Source organism: Arachis stenosperma, chromosome 5 (genome assembly GCF_014773155.1).
Source record: "Arachis stenosperma cultivar V10309 chromosome 5, arast.V10309.gnm1.PFL2, whole genome shotgun sequence".
NCBI lineage: Eukaryota > Viridiplantae > Streptophyta > Magnoliopsida > Fabales > Fabaceae > Arachis > Arachis stenosperma.
In genome coordinates, this window is record NC_080381.1 from 77,355,694 (window position 1) to 77,366,283 (window position 10,590).

Below are 10,590 nucleotides of genomic sequence, written 5' to 3' on the forward strand. Positions count from 1 at the left end.
TAATTTCAAATCTTTTTCAAAAAAATTACTTGATCTCTTTCTCACTCTTGATTTTTGAAAATCAAATTAGTGTTTTTCAAAATGTTTTCAAAATCTTTTACTTAATTTTCGAAAATTGTTTCCCCTCTTCTCACATCCTTCTATTTATGGAGTACCACTCCTTCTCAATGCACAATTCGAACTCTATCTGATTAAGTTCAAATTCTTCTACCTCTTTCTTCTATTTTTCTGTTCTTCTGACACCTCAAGGAATCTCTATACTGTGACATAGAGGATTCCATATTTTCTTGTTCTCTTCTCTTTCATATGAGCAGGAGCAGAGACAAAGGCATTCTTGTTGAAGCTGACCCTGAACCTGAAAGGACCTTGAAGCGAAAGCTAAGAGAAGCTAAGGCACAACTCTCTGTAGAGGACCTAACAGAAATCTTCAAGGAAGAAGAACCCATGGCAGCCGAAAACAACAACAATGCAAGGAAGGTGCTGGGTGACTTTACTGCACCTACTCCCGACTTCTATGGGAGAAGCATCTCTATCCCTGCCATTGGAGCAAACAACTTTGAGCTTAAGCCTCAATTAGTTTCTCTAATGCAACAGAATTGCAAGTTCCATGGACTTCCATTGGAAGATCCTCATCAGTTTTTAGCTGAATTCTTGCAAATCTGTGACACTGTCAAGACTAATGGGGTTGACCCTGAGGTCTACATACTTATGCTATTCCCTTTTGCTGTAAGAGACAGAGCTAGGATATGGTTGGACTCACAACCTAAAGAAAGCCTGGACTCATGGGAAAAGCTAGTCAATGCCTTCTTGGCAAAGTTCTTTCCACCTCAAAAATTGAGTAAGCTTAGAGTGGAAATCCAAACCTTCAGACAGAAGGATGGAGAATCCCTCTATGAAGCTTGGGAAAGATACAAACAATTGATCAGAAAGTGTCCATCTGATATGCTTTCTGAATGGAGCATCATAGGTATTTTCTATGATGGTCTCTCTGAACTATCCAAGATGTCTTTGGATATCTCTGCTGGAGGATCTCTTCATCTGAAGAAGACGCCTACAGAAGCTCAAGAGCTAATTGAAATGGTTGCAAATAACCAATTCATGTACACTTCTGAAAGGAATCCTGTGAACAATGGGACAAATCAGAAGAAAGGAGTTCTTGAGATTGATACTCTGAATGCCATTCTGGCTCAGAACAAGATATTGACTCAACAAGTCAATTTGATTTCTCAAAGTCTGTCTGGAATGCAAAATGCACCAAGCAGTACTAAGGATGCTTCATCTGAAGAAGAAGCTTATGATCCTGAGAACCCTTCAATGGAAGAGGTGAATTACCTAGGAGAACCCTATGGAAACACCTATAATTCTTCATGGAGAAATCATCCAAATTTCTCATGGAAGGATCAACAGAGACCTCATCAAGGTTTCAACAACAATAATGGTGGAAGAAACAGGTTTAGCAATGGCAAGCCTTTTCCATCATCTTCTCAGCAACAGACAGAGAATTCTAAGCAGAACCCCTCTGACTTAGCAACTATGGTCTCTGATCTAATCAAAACCACTCAAAGTTTCATGACTGAAACAAGGTCCTCCATTAGGAATTTGGAGGCACAAGTGGGACAGCTGAGCAAGAAAGTTACTGAACTCCCTCCTAGTACTCTCCCAAGCAATACAGAAGAAAATTCAAAAGGAGAGTGCAAGGCCATCAACATGGCCGAACTTGGAGAGGATGAAGAGGCAGTGAACGCCACTGAGGAAGACTTCAATGGGCGTGCACTGGCCTCTAATGAGTTACCTAATAAGGAACCGTGGGAATATGAGGCTCAAAATGAGACCATAGAGATTCCATTGGACTTACTTCTGCCTTTCATGAGCTCTGATGAGTATTCTTCCTCTGAAGAGGATGAGTATGTCACTGAAGAGCAAGTTGCCAAATACCTTGGAGCAATCATGAAGCTAAATGACAAGTTATTTGGAAATGAGACTTGGGAGGATGAACCCCCTTTGCTCACCAAAGAACTAGATAACTTGTCTAGGCAGAAATTACCTCAAAAGAGACAAGATCCTGGGAAGTTTTCAATACCTTGTACCATAGGCACCATGACCTTCAAGAAGGCTCTGTGTGACTTAGGGTCAAGTGTAAACCTCATGCCTCTCTCTGTAATGGAGAAGCTAGGGATCTTTGAGGTGCAAGCTGCAAGAATCTCATTAGAGATGGCAGACAACTCAAGAAAACAAGCTCATGGACTTGTAGAGGATGTTTTGGTGAAGATTGAAAACCATTACATCCCTGCTGATTTCATAGTCCTAGAGACTGGGAAGTGCATGGATGAAACCATCATCCTTGGCAGACCCTTCCTAGCCACAGCAAAGGCTGTGATTGATGTTGATAGAGATGATCTGATCATTCAAGTGAATGAAGAATCCTTTGTGTTTAAGGCTCAAGGATATCCCTCTGTCACCATGGAGAGGAAGCATGAAGAGCTTCTCTCAAATCAGAGTCAAACAGAGCCCCCACAGTCAAACTCTAAGTTTGGTGTTGGGAGGCCACAACCAAACTCTAAGTTTGGTGTTGAACCCCCACATTCAAACTCTAAGTTTGGTGTTGGGAGGTTCCAACATTGCTCTGATCATTTGTGAGGCTCCATGAGAGCCCTCTGTCAAGCTACTGACATTAAAGAAGCGCTTGTTGGGAGGCAACCCAATGTTATATTTTATCTATTTTCTTTTGTTATTTTATGTTTTTTGTAGGTTGATGATCATGAGAAGTCACAAAATCAACTGAAAAAGCAAAAACAGAATGAAAAACAGGAAGAAAAATAGCACACCCTGGAGGAAGAACTTACTGGCGTTTAAACGCCAGTAAGGCTAGCAGGTGGGCGTTTAACGCCCAGTCTGGCACCATTCTGGGCGTTTAACGCCAGAAAGGGGCACCAGACTGGCGTTAAACGCCAGAAAAGGGCAAGAACCTGGCGTTAAACGCCAGAAATAGGCACCAGCCCGGCGTTTAACGCCAGAATTGGCTCAAAACGTGATTTTGCATGCCATTTGGTGCAGGGATGACTTTTTCTTGACACCACAGGATCTGTGGACCCCACAGGATCCCCACCAACCCCACCACTCTCTCTCTTCTTCACCCATTCACCAATCACCTCAACACCCCTTTCCCAAAAACCCTTCACCTATCAAATCCCATCTTTCTCTTCACCACTCACATCCATCCTTCATAAAACCCCACCTACCTCACCCTTCAAATTCAAACCACTTTCCCTCCCAAACCCACCCATACATGACCGAACCATGAGCCCCTCCTCTCCTATATAAACCCTTCTTCACCCCTTCATTTTCACACAACCTAAACACCACTTCTCACCCTCTTTGGCCGAACACAAAGCCATTCCCTTCTTCCTCATTTCTTCTTCTTCTACTCTCTTCTTTCTTCTTTTGCTCGAGGACGAGCAAACCTTTTAAGTTTGGTGTGGTAAAAGCATTGCTTTTTGTTTTTCCATAACTATTTATGGCATCTAAGGCTGGAGAAACCTCTAGAAAGAGGAAAGGGAAGGCAAAAGCTTCCACCTCCGAGTCATGGGAGATGGAGAGATTCATCTCAAGGGTGCATCAAGACCACTTCTATGAAGTTGTGGCCTTGAAGAAGGTGATCCCCGAGGTCCCTTTTTCACTCAAAAAGAGTGAATATCCGGAGATCCGACATGATATCCGAAGAAGAGGTTGGGAAGTTCTTACCAACCCCATTCAACAAGTCGGAATCTTGATGGTTCAAGAGTTCTATGCCAATGCATGGATCACCAAGAACCATGATCAAAGTGTGAACCCGGATCCAAAGAATTGGCTTACTATGGTTCGGGGGAAATACTTGGATTTTAGTCCGGAAAATGTAAGGTTGGCATTCAACTTGCCCATGATGCAAGGAGATGAACATCCTTACACAAGAAGGGTCAACTTTGATCAAAGGTTGGACCAAGTCCTCACTGACATTTGTGAAGAGGGCGCCCAATGGAAGAGAGATTTAAGAGGGAAGCCGGTTCAATTGAGAAGGCATGACCTCAAGCCCGTGGCTAGAGGATGGTTGGAGTTTATCCAACGCTCAATCATTCCCACTAGCAACCGGTCCGAAGTTACTATAGACCGGGCCATCATGATCCATAGCATCATGATTGGAGAAGAAGTGGAAGTTCATGAGGTTATAGCCCAAGAACTCTATAAGGTGGCGGACAAGTCCTCTACCTTGGCAAGGTTAGCCTTTCCTCATCTTATTTGTCACCTCTGTTATTCAGTTGGAGTGGACATAGAGGGAGATATCCCCATTGATGAGGACAAGCCCATCACTAAGAAAAGGATGGAGCAAACAAGAGACCCCTCTCATCATGAGATCCCTGAGATGCCTCAAGGGATGCACTTTCCTCCACAAGACTATTGGGAGCAACTGAACACCTCCCTAGGAGAATTGAGTTCCAACATGGGACAACTAAGGGTGGAACACCAAGAACATTCCATCCTCCTCCATGAAATTAGAGAAGATCAAAGAATCATGAGAGAGGAGCAACAAAGACAAGGAAGAGATATTGAGGAGCTCAAGCACTCCATAAGACCTTCAAGAGGAAGAACAAGCCGCCATCACTAAGGTGGACCCGTTCTTTAATCTCCTTGTTCTTTATTTTCTTGTTTTTCGAAAATTTATGCTTTATGTTTGTCCATGTTTGTGTCTTATGATCATTAGTGTCTTAGTGTCTATGCCTGAAAGTTATGAATGTCCTATGAATCCATCACCTTTCTTAAATAAACAATGTTCTTAATTGAAAAAGATAAGAATTGCATGAATTTTGAATTTTATAACAGTTTAATTATTTTGATGTGGTGGCAACACTTTTGTTTTCTGAATGTATGCTTAAACAGTGCATATGTCTTTTGAATTTGTGGTTCATGAATGTTGGCTCTTGAAAGAATGATGAAAAAGGAGACATGTTACTGAGGATCTGAAAAATCATAAAAATGATTCTTGAAGCAAGAAAAAGCAGTGAATACAAAAAAAAAAGAGGCGAAAAAAAAACGAAAAAAATGAAAAAGAAAGAAAAAGAAAGAAATAAAGTTGTGATCCAAGGCAAAAAGAGTGTGCTTAAGAACCCTGGACACCTCTAATTGGGGACTCTAGCAAAGCTGAGTCACAATCTGAAAAGGTTCACCCAATTATGTGTCTGTGGCATGTATGTATCCGGTGGTAATACTGGAAGACAGAGTGCTTTGGGCCACAGCCAAGACTCAATAAGTAGCTGTGTTCAAGAATCATCATACTTAACTAGGAGAATCAATAACACTATCTGGATTATGAGTTCCTAAAGAAGCCAATCATTCTGAATTTCAAAGGATAGAGTGAGATGCCAAAACTATTCAGAGGCAAAAAGCTAAAAGCCCCGCTCATCTAATTAATTCTGATCTTCATAGATGTTCTTGGAGTTCATTGCATATTCTCTTCTTTTTATCTTATTTGATTTTCAGTTGCTTGAGGACAAGCAACAATTTAAGTTTGGTGTTGTGATGAGCGGATAATTTGTACGCTTTTTGGCATTGTTTTTAGTATGTTTTTAGTAGTTTTAGTTGAGTTCTTAGTATATTTTTAGTGGTTTTTAGTTAAAATTCACTTTTCTGGACTTTACTATGAGTTTGTGTGTTTTTCTGTGATTTCAGGTATTTTCTGGCTGAAATTGAGGGACCTGAGCAAAAATCTGATTCAGAGACTGAAAAGGACTGCAGATGCTGTTGGATTCTGACCTCCCTGCACTCGAAGTGGATTTTCTGGAGCTACAGAAGCCCAATTGGCGCGCTCTCAACGGCGTTCGAAAGTAGACATCCTGGGCTTTCCAGCAATATATGATAGTCCATACTTTGCCCAAGATTTGATGGCCCAAACTGGCGTTCAAAGTCACCATCAGATTTCCCAGCGTTAAACGCCGGAACTGGCACCTAAATGGGAGTTAAACGCCCAAACTGGCATAAAAGCTGGCGTTTAACTCCAAGAAGAGTCTCTACACGAAAATGCTTCATTTCTCAGCCCAAGCACACACCAAGTGGGCCCGGAAGTGGATTTTTATGTCATTTACTCATCTCTGTAAACCTTAGGCTACTAGTTCTCTATAAGTAGGACCTTTTACTATTGTATTTAGATATCTTGGTAGCTATCTTTGTTCTTATGCTATCTTAGATCATTGGGAGGCTGGCCTCATGGCCATGGCTAGACCTTGTTCTTATGTATTTTCAACGGTGGAGTTTCTACACACCATAGATTAAGGTGTGGAGCTCTGCTGTACCTCGAGTATTAATGCAATTACTATTGTTCTTCTATTCAATTCCGCTTGTTCTTTGTCCAAGATATCACTTGTTCTTCAACTTGATGAATGTGATGATCCGTGATACTCATCATCATTCTCACCTATGAACGTGTGACTGACAACCACCTCCGTTCTACCTTAGATTAGGTGAATATCTCTTGGATTCCTGATACACGATGCATGGTTGATCGCCTGACAACCGAGTGCTCGCCTGACAAATGAGCCAGCCATTCCGTGAGATCAGAGTCTTCGTGGTATAGGCAAGAACTGATGGCGGCATTCAAGAGAATCCGGAAGGTCTAACCTTGTCTGTGGTATTCTGAGTAGGATTTAATGATTGAATGACTGTGACGTGCTTCAAACTCCTGAAGGCGGGGCGTTATTGACAGACGCAAAAGAATCACTGGATTCTATTCCGGCCTGATCGAGAACCGACAGATGGATAGCCGTTCCGTGACAGGGTGCGTTGAACATTTCCACTGAGAGGATGGGAGGTAGCCACTGACAACGGTGAAACCCTTGCATAAGCTTGCCATGGAAAGGAGTAAGAAGGATTGGATGAAGACAGTAGGAAAGCAGAGAGACGGAAGGGAAAGCATCTTCATACGCTTATCTGAAGCTCTCACCAATGATATACATAAGTATCTCTATCTTTATCTTTATGTTTTATTCATTCATCATCCATACCCATTTGAGTCTGCCTGACTAAGATTTACAAGGTGACCATAGCTTGCTTCATACCAACAATCTCCGTGGGATCGACCCTTACTCGCGTAAGGTTTATTACTTGGACGACCCAGTGCACTTGCTGGTTAGTTGTGCGAAGTTGTGTTTATGCCATGGTATTGAGCACCAAGTCTTTGGAGCCATTACTAGGGATTATTTGAGTTGTAGTGATCACAATTTCGTGCACCACTTCTCTTAGAGTTGAACGCCTAGTTGTAACGTATTTTTGGCATTCAACTCTGGTTCGTGACGTGTTTCTGGCGTTTGACTCCAGAATGCAGCATGGAACTCGCGTTGAGCGCCAGTTTACGTCGTCTAATCACGAATAAAGTATGGACTATTATATATTTCTGGAAAGCTCTAGATGTCTACTTTCCAACTCTGTTGAGAGCGAGCCATTTGAAGTTCTATAGCTCAAGAAAATCCATTTCGAGTGCAGGGAGGTCAAAATCCAACAGCATCAGCAGTCCTTTGTCAGCCTTCTATCAGAGTTTTACTCAGGTTCCTCAATTTCAACCAGAAATTACCTAAAATCACAGAAAAACGGAGAAACTCATAGTAAAGTCCAGAAATGTGAATTTAGCATAAAAACTAATGAAAACATCCCTAAAAGTAGCTAGATCCTACTAAAAACTACCTAAAAACAATGCCAAAAAGCGTATAAATTATCCGCTCATCAAAATGCTATGAAAAAGCATACAAGAAATCCACTTATTATAACACTAAACTTAAACTATTGCTTGTCTTCAAGCAACCAAAGACAAGATATGACTAAAAAAGAGAAAAATGCATAAAGTTTTCAGAGTTGTCAACGAAGCTCAGTTCCAATTATTGAGTGGGGTTATAAGTTCTTTATTTCTGAATAATTTCAGCATCTCACTTTCCAATTATTGATTTTCTTTATTTAGCTTTTCTTGATTCTTGAACACAACTTTTTTTTTTTTGGTATTTTGCACCTTTGAGCCTAGTCGTGACTCTAAGCATTTTGTTTTCAAGTATTACCACTGGATACATAAACGCCACAAGCACTTAATTGGGGGAACCCTTTGGATTCAAATTTTAGCTTTGCTTAAATTCTCAGACAGTGGTTCTTAGAGTTCTTAAGCGTACTCTTTACCATTGGACATGACTTTAACTACTCAGTCTTAAGCTTTTTACTTGATACTATCAAACCACAAGCATATAGTTAGGGATAGCAACTCGATTGAGCTTTTTAGGCCAATTTTAACCATCCTAACCATTAATGCTCAAAGCCTTAGATCCTTGCTTTTTTTTTGTTTTTTTTTTTTGCTATTTCTTTTGCTTCAAGAATCAATATCTTTTACTTTTTTTCAGAGAATCATTAATACTTCTCTAAATTCACCATTCATCAAGAGCCAACATACTCAACTTCAATATCAATCATGCACAGTTAATTCATGCATTCATAAAATAAAGATAAGGCCACCGCTTTGGCATCAGTAGAACGACTAGAAATAAACTCAAGACCTTTTGTATTTTATTTCTTCTCAATTTAAAATTTTATTTAAGTCCAGTGGGGGATACGTGAAACATCTTAAACCTTAATCAACATAAACCGAAATTAACAATTAAACTAGAAAGTGGGAAAGCTTAATGGTGATCATGTAGATTGCCTGTACTTCGGTCAGCTTATGAAGCATCCGGGATTGGTCTTTTTGCTCTTTCTTTAGTTGGTCCACAGTGGATTTCAACTGTTCAATAGATGCTACTAGTTGAGTCCAGTATTAAAATGGAGGGACGCTCTATTGTTGAGGGTTCTCAGGCATCTTCCTCTTAGAGGGGGAAACTGGCCTTTGAGTTTTGGCTTGCACCGGTTCCCTAGTGTGCTCTATGCTCTCCTTGGTGATTGGGTCGTCTGCTGCAATGAAAGTGTCTCTGTTAATCACAATTCTTACCTCGTCACGCAAGCGAGAGATGAGGTGTAGAAACGCCAGCTTGGATTGAGTTGAGGTTTTGGCTGTGAATTTTTACATCTCACAATGAATTATTTGATGAACTTCCACCTCATTGCCAAGCAAGATGCAGTGGATCATTGGTGGACGAAATTGTGATCACATCAATGTAGTACTCTTTGTTATTGTATGGAATCATTATTGTGGCTCTTTGCTATGTGTGGACACAACTCCGTTCAAGTTAACCAGCAAGTGTACTGGGTCATCCAAGTAATACCTTACGTGAGTAAGGGTCGATCCCACAGAGATTGTTGGTATGAAGCAAACTATGGTCATCTTGTAAATCTCAGTCAGGCGGATTATAATTGATTATGGATTTTTGAATAATAATAAATAATAAGCAGGAAATAAAGATAAAGTTACTCATGTAATTCCATGGTGGGAATTTCAGATAGGTGTATGGAGATGCTGTGCTCCTCCTGAATCTCTGCTTTCCTACTTCTTCCTTCTTCCTTCTCATCACTCCTTTCTATGGCAAGCTGTATGTAGGGCATCACCGTTGTCAATGGCTACATCCCATCCTCTCAGTGAAAAAGGTCCAAATGCTCTGTCACAGCACGGCTAATCATCTGTCGGTTCTCAATCAGGTTGGAATAGAATCCCTTGATTCTTTTGTGTCTGTCACTAACGCCCAGCCTTCAGGAGTTTAAAGCTCATCACAGTCATTCAATCCCGGAATCCTACTTGGAATACCACAGACAAGGTTAGACTTTCTGGATTCCCATGAATGCCGCCATCAATTCTAGCTTATACCACGAAGATTCTGTTTAAGAAATCTAAGAGATATGCGCCCGGCCTAAGGTAGAACGGAAGTGGTTGTCAATCACGCGCGTTCATAGGTGAGAATGATGATGAGTGTCACGGATCATCACATTCATCAAGTTGAAGTGCAATGAATATCTTAGAATAGGAATAAAGAGAATTGAATAGAAACAGTAGTAATTGCATTAAAACTTGAGGTACAGCAGAGCTCCACACCCTTAATCTATGGTGTGTAGAAACTCCACCGTTGAAAATACATAAGTGAAAGGTTCAAGCATGGCCGAATGGCCAGCCCCCATGAAGGTCTAAGGACTAGGCGTCCAGAGATGATCCAAGATGTCTAATACAATAGTAAACTATCCTATTTGTACTAGACTAGCTACTAGGGTTTACATGAGTAGGTAATTGATGCATAAATCCACTTCCGGGGCCCACTTGGTGTATATTTGGGCTGAGCTTGATCTATCCACGTTCTGAGGCTTCTTTTGGAGTTGAACGCCAAGTTGTAACGTGTTTTGGGCGTTCAACTCCGGGTCGTGACGTGTTTCTGGCGTTTTACTCCAGACAGCAACATGAAATTGGCGTTGAGCGCCAATTTACGTCATTAATTCCCGAATAAAGTATGAACTATTATATATTGATGGAAAGCTCTGGATGTCTACTTTCCAACGCCGTTGAGAGCGCGCCATTTGGAGTTCTGTAGCGCCAAAAAATCCATTTCGAGTGCAGGAAGGTCAGATTCCAACAGCATCAGCAGTCCTTTGTCAGCTTCCTATCAGAGTTTTGCT

The 10,590-nt window shown here is 41.1% G+C and overlaps 1 non-coding gene across 1 annotated transcript; it reads right to left on the bottom strand.

The window, feature by feature from the left end:
• Nucleotides 1-840: 840 nt before the first annotated feature.
• LOC130984471 (small nucleolar RNA R71) lies at nucleotides 841-948 on the bottom strand. The gene has a single exon (XR_009088406.1). It is a non-coding gene; the product is annotated as a small nucleolar RNA R71 (small nucleolar RNA).
• Nucleotides 949-10,590: the final 9,642 nt, after the last annotated feature.